The 15365-nt window shown below is 40.8% G+C and overlaps 1 long non-coding RNA gene across 1 annotated transcript in view; it reads right to left on the reverse strand.

Annotated features, from left to right (window-relative positions):
- Positions 1-9603: 9603 nt before the first annotated feature.
- The window catches only part of LOC121033925 (uncharacterized), a 108675-nt gene continuing 102913 nt past the window's right edge, over positions 9604-15365 (reverse strand). Inside the window, exon 3 of the long non-coding RNA XR_005792196.1 lies at positions 9604-9914. This is a non-coding gene — a long non-coding RNA (uncharacterized LOC121033925). The remainder of the gene's footprint in view (positions 9915-15365) is intronic.

The following is a 15365-nucleotide window of genomic DNA, read 5'->3' on the forward strand; positions in this document are numbered from 1 at the left end:
TCTCTCTGTCCCCCCCCAAAAATAAATAAACGTTGAAAAAAAAAATTTTTTTAAATAAATAAATAAACTGCCACTTCCTGCCCAGCAGAGACCCTGGGGGTGGAAACAGAAGAGGCCCAAAGATAGCCCAGACGATGTTCCTGTTCCCCAACACACATCTGAAGTTGCGCAAGATTGAGTGGACCACCCACTGCAAAAAGAGGAGAAAAAGAGATTGGTTGGAAAGAGAGAATCCCTCTGGAAGAATGTAAGAAATGCCCCATGGAATATAAGCTTCTAGCTTTTAAGGTTTAGAATCTCTTCACAGGAGGGAGTTCTGCTAAAGGTTAAGGGCACGGCCATGAAGTTTCAATACTGGCTGGTTTCAAATACTGGCTGTTATTCTTTTGCTGTGTGACCTTAGGCAAGCAACTTAACCTCTCTGAACTTTGTCTCATCCTCAGAATGGAAATGAGATAGAAGCTACACTGCTGTCAGTTACTAGAGGTAAAAGTTACCAATGGAATTTAGAAATGATAGACCAAATTCCCAAAGAGGTGGCTCTCTGGGTACAGAAAAAAAAAAAAAAAAAAAAAAAGGCAAAGTGACAAGAAAGAAGTTTAATATACTATCCCTTGGCTATTTTTATCTGGAATAACTAAAGTAAAAGTAAAAGGGAACATTGTGGCAAATCCTGGTGCTGTGCCATACTCAAATCTGGCTGGTCAAAGCTATGGAGAAAGCAGTCCAAATGGTGGAGGGAAGGGGGTGTTAAGGGTGTGCAAAACCAAGAAACTACTAAACCAGAGGACATAGTGTGAGGAGTGATCTCATTTTGTAGATTGATATCATCAGCTTCCTGAAGAACTTTTACTTCAGTAGATTGTAAGAATGACTAAGGAATAGTGTCTTGATTTTGAACACAGCAGAGTACAAGAGCATGTTTGGTTGATGCAGCACCCACAACTTAACCATTGAATAATCAAACATGGCGGTATGTGATCCAAACACACAGCGGGTTGTTCCAAAAGGGACAGCTAGCCTGGTAGATGGGCCAAAAGCCACTGTAAAGTTTGTTTACCCTGAGAAGGTAAGTTGGTGGTTCCCATCCCTAAATACCTGATGGAGCTGCCCAAATGAGGCAGCTCATAGGCTGCATATGCAATTCATGCTAAATTAGCTTTATGATGATCAGGATGTTCATCCACTTAATATGCCCCTTACCCAGGTCATAGCAAATGCTGTGATTTAAGGGAGCCCCTTTTGCATAGACACCCCATATAAACATATCGTTGCAAAGTCAAGCAACAGTCTAATAAACCATATCAGAATTGTTTTCTCAGTTTTCCTGTAGTCTAAGAAAATTAGAGCCATTCACAAAGGAATGGGGGAAAAGAGGGTAGTCAAGGGAGTAGTCCCAGCAGGGTAGATTCTTTAAATAGTTATTAGGAAATAAAATTAACATGGAGTTCACTGATGAGGTTGAAACACAGATCTCAATCCACCATGATGGGAGGCTGAGTGGATTGATAGCAACTCCTGCTATCCCCAACATTGAAGGGCTCTAAACAAATCCACTCTATTTACCTTAGTTTGGGAGAAATTTAAAAGCTGGAAGGCAAAGATGACAATGAAAAACATGACATCATATCACTGGTGGAAATTAATCAGGATGAAGACCGATAAAAGCACAAGGGTGTCTTGGCCTGATCCCTAGCTGAGGACCCAACGCCATGTGCACATGTGTGGCTAAAATGACCAGGGGGTGAACAAAACTTTTTCTGGGACTCCTTGATGCAGGATCCCAATGTGTAATTTCAAAACCTACTGGTGAGGTCCTGAAGGAGGCCACAATTAGCTTGGGATCATATGGAGATGCAACAGTGATGGGAGTAAGGTGAAATTTTGGATGAAAATTAGATTGTTTGAACAGATTTTATGTGAGATAGCTGTGACTCCTCTACCTGAATGTATTACTGAGATGGGTATTATGTCTGACTGGGGAACACTTCTGATATCTTGTATTGTAAAACTGAAGGCATGTCAGTGTGCCCTTTAGCTATTATTAATTAGACATGCTAAATGAGAGCCTATAGATTTGCTGGTGCCCAAATAGTTGTTAATTGTCAGTATTGGATACCTAGTGGATGGAAGAGATTTCCACTTTAATTAATGACACTTCTATGCTAGCACTGTGTGCCCCATGAGAAACAGATATGCTCATAGAGACAAAGAGTAGATTATCAAGGCTTGAATAAAGTAGTATCACCTATAGCATTAGCAATCCCCGGTATGATTTCAACACTGCAAAAAATACAAGCCGAAGATATTGGTACTCCTTGATTATTCTTGCAAATGCTTTTTTCTTGATCACGATCTCAGAAAAGAGCCAACCACAGTTTTGCTTTCATATGAGAAGGATTCCATATGCATTGTCACAGGATTATTTGAATTCACTAGCTTACTGCCATAATTTGGTTTGATAATACACTACATTGATGATACGATAGTGTTAGAAACAGAGGAACAAGCCAAGACCACGTAAGTGCAATAGTGGCATACATCACTAACAGATGCTGGTTGACAAATCCAGCAGAGATCCCAGAGCCCACCCAAAACCATGACATTGTTAGGAGTAACGTGGGAAAGAGCCACATCTGACATTCCACAGACACTTAAAACCACCAGTGTCATGGCCTACCCCTGGGACTAAGTGAGGAGCACAGTGCCTGTTGCAGTGCTTGGGTTTGGAGGGCACAGATTCCACGTTTGGGAGCCCTGCTTGCTCCTATCATGAAACTACCTGAAAGAAGGCTGTATTTGAACAGGAGACTTAACAGTAGCCAAAAGTGATGGCCTGATCAATATGGGGCCCTTATGATTCACACGCAGATATGATTTTGGAAGTATCTGCAAACTCACACTTAACACAGACTAGAGCTTATGGCATGAGCCCACAAATACCACCCAGGGGTGACTGCTGGAATTGGGGGCCAGAAAATTTCCAGGTGCAGCAGCACAGGACGTGCCACATGAAAGACAATTACTGGTCTGCTATGACCGAGCGTTAATTGAAACTGACTCTGTGACTGAGGGACATAAAATAACCTTGAAACCTGAAACATGCATATTATCTCGGGCAATGTCAGAAAACTTTCCAATAAGGAAATCAGTATCAAGAAGAGCTCCATAATAAAATGGAAATGGTTTATTCAAGAACGTGCTCCAGAAGGAATGAAAGGAGGTTCTCATTGTCCTCAGGGATGGGTAGCCCCGTTTCTAGAGGGCCAGCTTTGGAATTGTCTGAAGAGCTGCCAGATCCTATTGACACATTGGTGATGTCATACGAGCGTCTCTTGACTGACCTAGAATAACTGCGTGGTTCAAGGTTGGCAGTTCTAAAGTACAAGCAACATCCTGTTTGGAAGACTGTGCACCATAACCAGCTGAGGAAAAACTATAATTAAAGCAGGTGAGAACCAGTCTGCTCAGTGGGCTCGATTACATCTATTTTCCTTGCAGTGTTGGAGGAAGTGAACAACAACGAGAACCCTAAAGTCAGAGTGTATCTGGCTCATGGGCAGTGGCCAATGGCTCGGCCATAAGGTCAGGCAGATTAACATGGACAATGAAAAATCAGATTATTAAGTGGATATCTATATGGGACACGGTCCTATGGAAATTTAAGGGGTGCATTAAATAGGACAGGTCAATGCCCATTAGAAGAATCTCTTTCTCAGATTTGAAGGTGATTGGAATCAGCAAGTGGGTATCTTGATGCATTCGCCTGGTTCCAAGGTGGGAAACTGCAGCAACACAGAGATGGGCTGATCATCAACATATTCCTCTGGCACCCCCAGAGGTACAAAATGCCAACCAGAACTGTCCTGTCTGCCAGGTAGGAAGACAGAAACTACAGGTGGCTGTGGGGCATATTCCCAAGGAGAAGACTCCCGTGCACAGCTAGCCAGTAGACTACATTGGGTCACTGCCAGTAGTGCCAGGAGGCTATAATTGGTCCTGATGGAATAGACACATAATTTGGACTGGGCTTTGCATACCCATGGTAACGCAAATGCTCAAAACCATAAAAGGGTCAGATCAGAAGAACTATACCAATTTGGACCTCTGAATTACATTTCTTCAGAGCAAAGAATGCCCCTTACAGCCCATAGTGTCTAAGCGTAGGCAAACTGATTTCACACAAATGGACACATCACGTTGATTATCATCCTCAGAGTAGTGGTTTCATAGAGTCAGCTGGGGCAATTGAACATATACTGTCCAAAACTGGGGAAATAAACGCATGAAAGGCTGATTCATACACCTTCATGAGTGTGTGCTCACAATCAATGTGTGAGGAGTCAAGGAGGGGTCTCCACTCATTAGATTCTTCTGCTTCTCTGGAGGACTTGGGGGACAAGGGATGGGGAGGATGCTAGTATGACTATACAATTATTCCCACATCACCTCAACTTTTCTTTTTTCCTAACTGATGGTGGTTATTCAGGGACCAGGACTGCACCTGTGGGTACCAAAAGCAGGAGGAAGTACGGATGATCCTTGTTAAGAAACTCTAACTATACCATTAAATCTGTATGCCAGAATTATTAAGGGCCTATGGGTTGCATCGTGCCTTCAGTCTATCCGGCAAAATTCATACTGATCATGCATGCAGCTGTGCTCCTCAGTGTTCTACAAAACCCAGTAGTTCTGTCCCTGTGTAACCCCACTGTGTAGAACAGGAGTGGATTGAGGGGGAAGCACTCTGGACCAGCACAGTAGTTGAACCTAACATCCCTTCAAATGGTGGGCAAGTTTGGGCCAAAAATCACTGACACATGGAGAGAAGGAGAAATAGTAGCTAGGGGTAAAGGAATGAATAAATGTGTTATGCAACAGAAGAAATCCAACATTGCACTGATGCCCTAGTGATGCTCAGAGAAACAGAAGGATATTGTCGTCTAGCATAGTTGTATCAGGAGACTGAAAGGGTAAAGCCATACATTTGCCAAAGACCATCTCTGCTTTTGGAATCTGATAAGGACAAGTGGGAATCTGCAGATCAGAGTGGTATTGCTCTGAGTGACATTTTAGCCACCTGATATATAATGAACTGAACCAAGTATTAAGAACCAGATAGGACTCTAGTAATGTTCCCACATCTTTTGGCTCTTATTTTTCAGGTTGCATCTACTATCAAAGAATATGATTCAGTTAGGAATTTAGGGCCACTGAATTGTGTAGTGTACAGCTTCTGGCCAAGTGATTACTGTGTAAACCTTGATGAACAAATGCTTATGAAGGTCTCCAGTTATAAGGGTCAAAACACAGCAGTGGCATACCCAATATGCCACAGTATACTGTGCATAAATACATACTATCCTTGTTTTTGTGGGTGGCAAGGTATTAAACAGACTAGGAAAAGACGATGACTTTCTGGGGAATAAAGCCGTGGGCATCACGTGCTAGAGCTGAGTTCCCCTGGGGAACAGCCTCGCAGCAAGATGACAAAGGCTATGGTGGTCCTGATGGCAGACTCAGACTAAACCACATCTAGGCGTGACAACCATGTATCTCACCCTAGTATGCGGGACTCCGTGTTCCTGAGCATAAAACATGTGTCCTAACAACACCCAGGCCATTAGTATACAATGACAATATGCATGGTGGATTCACACATTGACCCTCAGACAGAAAAGGGCCTTACGGTAGATAGGTATTAGTTTAGGCATCAGAGGACAAGCTGAGGGGTGCCTGGGGCACTCAGTTGGTTAAGTGTCTGACTCTTAATCTCAGCTCAGGTCATGATCTTACGGTTTGTAGGATCGAGTCCCACATCGGGCTCTGTGCTGACAGCAAAGAGCCTGCTTTGGCGTGGGCTCTCTCTCTCTCTCTCTCTCTCTCTCAAAGTAAATAAATAAACTTAAAAAATAGTTTAAAATAGAAAAGGACAAGCTGAATTTGCTCTTAATGAGGAGCTATATTCAAAGGATGACAATAGAGTTTTCTTATGACCAGCATGAAAGGTAGCCCATCAAGGCCTACTGTGTAGTGCATAGCAACAAAAGCCATCCAAGTCAGTGATAATTAAAGACACTTTTACTGGATGCCCAAGGCAATTTCAGAATAAAAATCTCACTTTTTATTGGGCTAATAGCCAAAGAAATGTACCCTGTAAATGTATAAAACTAGTTTCCAATTAAACTCACTTATTGTTTTAGAGTCCGTGTCAAGAGCATTCTTATAAATTCTTAAACATATTTTCATGCAGTTTGATTTTCTAAGGGTCACAGTTTTATGTCAGAAACACTGAGGTTCCAAGTGAATCAGGGAAGATTCTTTTCATAAAATGCATGGTCTCCTGTATTTCAACTCCACCTCTCAAAGCACTCTTTTGTGGCCCACAGAGTCCTACAGGTTCATTTTACACCTTTAGGTTTAGACTCCTTTTCCAGTGCCTCCCTTTCAGAAGGCCCCAACCAACCTCACCTGCCTCATTCCCCAAAGCTGCTGCTAGAACTACAGTTTTACTGAGTTGGGAGGATAGGAAACGTGCCAAACCATGAAGCAAATGGTAAACAATGAAATATTGATGGCGCCAAAAAGAACCTGAGGGAATCACGGAGGCTCACATTACTCAAAAGCCTTGTGGGTTTGATAAAGTTGCTTAGCCATATGTGTAAGGATAATAAAATGCAAATACACTGTATTAACTCCAATTATGAGGGAGAGTAAGGCTTTCAAACAATAAAGAAAACATTAAATTCTGGATTTTAAGGTATTTATTGTCACTTTCATCTGTTAGGCCCTAGAGGCAGATCAATGGAAGACATAATTAGATTTAAAAATAAATGCCTAAAAAATCCAAACTCAGAGCTGCACACTGTAAGACAAAGCCTCCAGTACGCTATTATTTTTGAAGACACTCATCAGCTTCTAATAAAAGAAAGAAAAAAGACTTGAAACTTTTGGAATATATGTTTTGAAAGAACTTTAAAATACATTTTTGGGGGATACTAAGTAGCTGGGTTGAGAATAAAACAGTGACATTTCGCTTCTGGTAGAGAATGCAAAAAGCATTTTTATCTCTTTAGAAAGTTCAAAGCGAAATAATTTGGGGTAATTGCTTGAGCATCTGGAAATAACAACTCTCATTACTTTGGTCTGATCTCAGAGAAATGCAAACATACATTGGAGAGCCCATCAACTTTTCCATTGTTTATGTGTCCATGCTTACACAGATAGAAAAAGCCATGAGCAAAAATGAAAGTAGTTGGATTTATGGCGGTGGATGGGAGGTTTATGGGTACTTTTTTCCTTTTCTTCTGATTTATGTTAATGTTGCTACTCCTACCATGATTTCACAATCACATTTTCACAAATGTTTCCTGCATGATGCTTCCTCTGGTGCCAAAAAGATCCAGTGTTACACAAAAACAGCTGTGGGGCAACTAGGTTCTTGTCCAGGTTTGTGTGAATTCTCCCTAGAGACCAAGATGAGAACCCAAGATGAGAGACAGTTCTATATATGATTTAAGTAGAGTAAGATATGGGGGGGTCTAGAATAAAAACAAATTAGAGGGGAGCCTGGGTGGCTCAAGCTGGTTAAGCATCTGACTCTTCAGCTTGGCTCAGATCTTGATCTCAGGGTCATGAGTTTGGGCTCTGAGTTGGGCTCTGTGCTAGGCGTGAAGTCCACTTAAAATACATACATACATACATACATACATACATACATACATAAGAAAAAGTCCAGGATAGGTTTGCAAAATCCCAGAGAATTTATACAAATTGAACATGAAAGGTATTTAATTATTTAAAGACCTAGTAAATCCATTCACAATGGTAATATATAAACATGTCACAAGATAGCATCAAAGCTTAGAAGAATATCTTTAAGCCACTATTTTAAAGACGTGTTTGCTTATTAGACGTATTTACATCTATATTGATGCAAATCTTCAAACAAGATCCATGAAAAAAAAATATGTTTGAAAGTAACACTAAGATGACATTTACTTTTGTTTTTGAAAGGAAGATCCCTCCCTCTTTTTTAAACTATTTGGTTCCCACTAACATCTTTTCTTTCAGATTCACTCACTTGGTTTAATTTTTCTAAGTGCCTTTCTCCACTAGCTTTCAAATAAATTATTTACCCCTCTGAAAATGTTTTAAACATCAGCTCAGCCAAAGCTGATGTAAGTGAACCCAGAGGAATTGACAGCACACAAAATAAAAGGTTTTTTTCTTAAATGGGGCTACAGAAAAACAAGGACAAATTGACAGAAGAATAGCCTTAATTCTCCATTTCCAAGGAGGGGAAATGAGTGCAAGACAAACTGGGGCATGATGACATCTTCCTAGATTTTTCCTTTTCTATCTGGAGGCAAAATGTGGCATATTTGGTGCCCCTGACAAATGGGCAAGTTGTGAACTTAGAAAAGTGAATAGTTATATAGGAGAGTGTTGGGGCACTTGGTTGAAAAAGGAAATATTGCAACAGTATACAGTAAATATTTAGTGTGATTGAGCCAGCATATAGGGCTTAATTACAGAAACTTTAAAAAACAAAAGGCATACATTCCTCAAGGTTTTGTTTTGTGGCAAATGACCAAGGACACACACACAAAAAGTGAAGTGTGATTTTTCCTCCGGTTCACAAAGAGAGAATGAAAATTCTCAGACTTTGATTTTGACCCTAAAATAAATTCAGAAATGGGAACAGCTTTGGCCAGAAAGGGGATTATGTACCAGGTGTGTGTCCACCTCAATTTAGAAAAATGTTCCTGGAGGATAAATAATAAACCTTTTAAGTCTCTCACCACAGCTGTATGCAAAGGAGCGAGAAAGATGTAGAAACACAGCAGAGACTGAGTGAGAAGAAGCGGGGCTGAGCTTCTTCGTGGAAGCAAGTGTGGGCGAAGTAACGAGCTGGGATCTGTTCCCACAAGAATGTTTATATCTTCATTAAACCAGAGACTCCAGCCAAAGAAATACCTCCAGGGACTAGGAATCAGGATTCTTTTTAATGCTTTAGCTTGTAATGAACTACTAAAGAAATAAAGTTGATACAGGAAAAGAGAACCTACCTTATTTTCCTGCCCTCTGACCCCAGATCCCTGGTTTCAGAGTGAGAAGGGGACTTGGAACTCACAGAATCTGTCTCCTCCACCTTATTTCACAAACCCATGGGAAGTTTTTTTCTTTCTAAACTTCACATCTCCCCTTAAAGCCCCAGCATGGTCACTTGCTAAGTCCCCTCAGCTTGTTACTGCTGCAACACTGGTCTGGAGCCCTCTTAGAACTCTTAGATTCTGGTCAGCAGAGTCCTTGGGTGAATTAACAAACCACCAACAAGCCACTTACCCCCTACACACACACACACACACACACACACACACACACACACACACGTACACACGTGCACACACATGCACATGCAAGCACAAAAACTCACTCACAAAGGACAAAAGCAAGAACAAATCCCTCCCCTTAGTAACAGAATGACATGCAGTTACTACATGGTACAGCCAGCTACACAGTAGAGTTCTTGTAAAAGCACAGGATTGGAGACTGCTGCTGTACAGAAACGTGAGAATGAATTGATACCCAGGAGGAAAAGGCAGTTAAAAAATTATCTTTATTTGCAGAAGCCTGACATACATCAACAGTGATAAGTCATGTTGATAGTACATACTTCTGATATGATGTGATGAAAATGATGCTCTTTCTCTGTGGCCTTTTCCCAAAACATAACCCCAGTCTAATCGCAAAGAAAATATCAGACAAATCCCAACTGAGAGACATTCTACAAAATACTTGACCTGTACTCTTAAAAACTGTCCAGGCCATCAAAAACAAGAGAAGTCTGAGAGACTGATACAGCCAAGTGGAGTCTAAGGAGACATGATGACCAAACGCAATGTGGCATCCTGGATGGGATCATTGGACAGAAAAAAAAAAGACATTAAATAAAAACTAAGGAAATCTGAATAAAGTATGGACTTTAGTTAATAATAATAACCTATCTAGAGGTGCCTGAGTGTCTCAGTCAGTTAAGTGTCTGACTCTTGGTTTTGGCTTAGGTCATGGTCTCATAGTTCGTGAGTTCAAGCCCCACATCAGGTTCTGTGCTGGTGGCACAGAGCCTGCTTGGGATTCTCTCTCTCCCTCACTCTCTGCCCCTCCCTGACTCTCTCTCTCTCTCTCTCTCAAGATAAATAAATAAGCTTTTTTTAAAAAACTTTAAAAAAATAATGTATCAATACTGATTTGTCATCTGTAACAAATGTACCACACTAATGTAAGATGTTCATAAGAGGGGAATCTAGGTACAGAGTATATGAGAACTCTCTATACAATCTTTGCAATTTTTTTTTTGTAAATCTAAAACTGTTCTGAAATAAAACATTTATTTAAAAAATTCTAGTTACATAGTACGTATACTGGTACTTCAGAAGTCGAAAAGATCAGCTTACAGTCTAGTTTCTGCTTATTAACTTTATAACCCTGGACAACTCTAGCCTTCATTTTCTTTCCTTATCTCTAAGGATTGTAAGAACTGAAGGGGATCCAAATATTTCATCCCAAAGTATGCCAATTTTGGCATAAGGATTACTTTTATTATTTTAAGCTGAAGGCAATTGAGAAACAGCAGACGTAGGAGAAGCTCTCTGCCCTCCCCCTTTCTGCCTAAAAGCAGGGCATAAATTCCCCTTCGCAGAAGTGACATGAATTTCCATTTGTAAAGGTGTTCCTCTCTCCCATACTAGGAAGAGAACCAGCTTTATCATTGGAGAGGGCACCTGGAGTTGGAGTCAGCATAGCAAATCTTACTAAACAACTCTTATCTACCACACATTTCCTAGTCAACTTCCCACACCTTACTGTCCTTTGGAGCCCCAACACCATTTTCCTTTATCTAATCACTTTGCCACAATTTATCGTTCTTTGTTAAAATAATATATAAACCCCCAAATCTAACCGTTACTTTGGGTTTTCACTTCTTTACTGTGAAGTCCCCATGCCTATAAAAATATTAATAAGGGGCTCCTGGGTGGCTCAGTCAGCTGAACGTCCAACTCTTGATTTTGGCTCGGGTCATGATCTCATGGTTCGTGGGATCAAGACCCACGGCAGGCTTCACACTGAGCATGGAGCCTGCTTAGGATTCTCTCTCTCCCTCTTTCTCTGCCCCTCCCTGCTCATTCTCTCTCTCAAAATAAATAAATAAAGGTTAAAAATGTTTTCTCCTGTTAATCTGGGGTGTTTTTTGTCAGTTTAAATCATAGGCCCTGGTTACAGAACATAAGATGATAGAGGAACAGTTTTTGCTCCCTCTAAAATCAAGTGACATCAATAAACTATATGTGGGGTTGTAGCTAAGAGCATTGGAGGCTTCAAATTATTTCCTATTTGTATGACTAATGAGTATCTTCTTTAGAATTCAATTTCCTTGTCTTTAATCTAGAGGTGATAATAGTACCTTTATCTCAAGGAGATGTTGCAAGCAATAGATGAGATGATGGTAATGTAAAATGCCCAATGCAGTTCAGGACATGTGAGGTGTTATGATACATAGTCCCTGCTGCATAGTTGACCCTCAGTCAGAGATCATTCCTTTTTCTTGGCTCTCCTGCTAGAGGCACAGCAGGGGCAATATCTGGCCCCCAGCTCTGTTAGTTTAAAAAATACATTTATCCATCCAGTTAGGTGTGATCGGGTCCAGGGAAACTGAATCATCTTGATCAGACTTTCAAGAGATTAGCTCATAAACCAGCAGGCTAATGTATTAAGTTTCTTGGGAAATATAATGATCCAAGAGACTATGTCTGGCTGTGAGGCTGGTTCCTCCCAATTGGAACATCCTCTGGGGTTCATCTCAGGTTCAAAAGCCAGCTCAAAGAGGACTGGGATGGGGTGCAAAGAATGCTACAGTCTCAATGGAATATGTAGCCAGCTCTAGGTAATTTATATTCCTGGTCCACTGGTATGAGCTGAATTATGTCCCCTCAAAATTCACATGTTGAAGTCCTAACCCTCAGTACTTCAGAGTGTGACTATATTCAGAGGGAGGCCTGTAAAGAGGTAAGTAAGGTAAAAGGAAGTGATCAGGGTGGGCTGTGTTCCAATATGCCTGGTGTCTTTATAAAAGGAGCAGATTAGTACACAAACAAGCTCAGAGGGAGGACCACATGAGGACACAGGGAGAAGGAGGCCATCTGCAAGCCAAGGAAGAAGAAACCAGCCCTACTCATACCTTGGTCTTGGACTTCTATGTTCCAGAACTAGGAAAAAATGGATTTCTGTTCTTTAAGCTGCCCAGTCTGTGGTACTTTGTTATGGAGGCCCTTATAAACTAGCACCCACCCACTACAGAGAAACAACTAGTTGGCCTGGCACAAACTCTGCCTCTTATCCAATTCTCTTTTTCAACTTTCCTTCTCAAACTGAAAGCACAGCACATATTGAGACATGCTACAATTCATTTGTATAAATAACTTTTTGTATAGACTTACTCGCATAAGTATTTATTTTATAAAGAAACTTATTTATAGAAATATATACAAGCAGATAATCAGAATCCCTTGTTGAAATTAAGAAAATACCTCAGTAGATTTGTTTACAAAAAAAATGATTCCACTGTAAAACACTTTTGGAAAATACTACATACTAAAGCTTCTCTTAGAAGTTCACAATGTATGGGCACCTGGGTGGCCCAATCCATCAAGCGTCCAGCTTCGTCTCAGGTCATGATCTCGCTATCTGTGAGTTTGAACTCTGCATCTGGCTCTGTGCTGACAGCTCAGAGCCTGGAGCCTGCTTCCGATTCTCTGCCTCTCCCTCACTTGCGTTCTGCCCCTCTCTCAAAAATAAACATTAAAAAAATTTTTTTTAAAAAGAGTTCACTATGTAGCAATATATTAAAGGTTCTGAGAAATCCTACAACAATGAATGTGTTTCAACATTATTTAATCCAATACTTGCAGAAATGATTCAGCCATGCAACTCTTTCTAGTAGGTTTCTATTTACAATTCACTTTGAGAAACTTTGCTCTGGTGGAATGCTTCCCACTTAACCATCATCATTTAAATGTGTTATTTCCTCAGGAGTCAGTTAATGTCATTTATTTTATTCCCACAGTTTTTGTTTTTCAGAGGGTGACTTTTCTTGGCTATCTTCCCAGATTCTCAAAGTTAAAGTCTTTTGTTCACACAGGATGGAAAAATAAAATTCTTCTTGCAAAGCAAGGTAAAGAGAAAACAGAAATCATTTGAGCTCATGTCATTATCTTGTCCCATCAATTAACTCTAAAAGTTCTGACAGGGCCCTAGAGAATACAAGAAACTCCCACTTGGGGCGCTTAGCTGGCTTGAATGGTGTGACTCTTGATCTGAGTGGTAAGTTTGAGCACCACATTGAGGGGGGAGATTACTTAAAAATAAAATCTTAAAAAAAGAAGTTCCCACTTGGTGAAATGTACTTTTTAAAAGGCCATCTTTTTTGAGGACCTCTCGTTGCAGCTGATATTTTTAAAAGCCAGATAAATAAGATAACTATCTGGGAAGCTGTTAACCTATGTGATGGCTGAAGAGGACTTTCTGGAAATTAAAATGTATCCTATCTCTAGACATCTTCAATCTGAGTTTTATCTTGGTCATAAGAAACAAGTTAACTCAATGAGTTAAAAGTCATTGTTATTCATAACTGATTTTTTGTCCTGCTCCTTGGTCAGCTGACCAATAAAATAATTATTCCTTTTTTGGTCTATTCTTCACCTTCATCTCTCTTAAGATCCTGGTTGTCATTTCAGGTTCTGCACATGGGGAGACAGAAGCTTCTGAAGAAACAGATGACCAGCTTGAGAGTAAATAATGAAACATTTATTTTCTAAAATGAGTGAGTTAGGATGTAACTTACAAGCCTACTAAATTGCTCAGTGGAGTTGCAAACAGAATTAGAGGAGGTGCCCAGAATTTTAGAATTGGAAGAGAAAATGATGGCTATGCCATGTAACACCCACCCCCTTCCCATTTTTCTATTAATAGAAGAGGAGGGAACTTGGGATTGGACTGTAAGGGACCATGTGTGGTACCCAGCAAGAGCAGGCACAGTCATGGAGAGCTGGCTTCCAACTCAAGGAGGCTACTTACCAGCTGGGTAACCCCAAGCCATCAGTCAACCCCTCTGCAGAACCTGCAGTCATTGCTGCTGTGCTCTCCTTTGTGGGTGGTTACAAAAAGTAAAGTAAGATCAAGTGAGTTTGTAACTGGGTGACCTCCACAAGGGAGGTTGCAAACTTGATGGTCTGTCATTTTCCTGATGTGTTTTCCTGGAATTTATTATGCTTTCAACTTTTAAATTAGGAGATTTTATTTGAAAATCTTGCCACTTGCCACAACATGGATGGCCCTAAGGGAACTTTCACTTATACTAAGTGAAATAAAACAGACACAGAAAGACAAATACCATATGATTTCATTTATATGTGGAATCCAAAAAACAAAACAAACAAATCAAATAGAAACAGACTCGTAAAAACAAAGAACAAACTGGTGGTTGCCAGAGGGGATTGAGGTGGGAAGATGGGTAAAAGGTGAAGGGGACTGAGGTACAAACTTGCAGTTAGAAAATCAGTTAAGTCACAGGGATGAAAAGTACAGCAGAGGGAATATAGTCACTGATATTATAATAACGTTGTATGACAGATGGTAACAGCACATATCACAGTGGGCACTTCCTAATGCGTATAAATGTCAAATCACTATGTTGTACACCTGTTACGGAACCTGGTCTGGATCACCCAGTGGAAGAACCAAGTGGCACTGGCAGATCTTGGAAGGCAGGAGATTAATTTCACACGGGTGGGCTCAGAGGAGATCACTCCCCAGAGGTCTGAACCCCCAGCATAAGCAGAAGGAACAATTTATAGTCTGTTACATCCGCATTAGTAGTGATTTGGGGCACGTGGCAAGTGGGGCAGTAAGAAGAACCTGAAGTGGAGTCCTCCGGCAGGGACTGGAATTCTCCTGTCAGTCCTGTCGGCCATCTTATAACATAATTTTTCCCTATCACACCTAAAGCTAATATAATGTTGTATGTCAACTATACTTCAATTAAAATAATTGGTTTTCCATCAGATTTTTAAAAAAAAAATTTTTTTTAACGTTTATTTATTTTTGAGACAGAGAGATACAGAGCATGAATGGGGGAGGGTCAGAGAGAGGGAGACACAGAATCCGAAACAGGCTCCAGGCTCCGAGCTGTCAGCACAGAGCCGGACGCGGGGCTCGAACTCACGGACCGCGAGATCATGACCTGAGCCGAAGTCGGCCGCTTAACCGACTGAGCCACCCAGGCGCCCCTAGATTTTTAGATATTT

The sequence above is a fragment of the Herpailurus yagouaroundi genome, unplaced genomic scaffold (assembly GCF_014898765.1).
Source record: "Herpailurus yagouaroundi ecotype Mexico unplaced genomic scaffold, PumYag 159, whole genome shotgun sequence".
In the NCBI taxonomy this organism is placed as follows: Eukaryota; Metazoa; Chordata; class Mammalia; order Carnivora; family Felidae; genus Herpailurus; species Herpailurus yagouaroundi.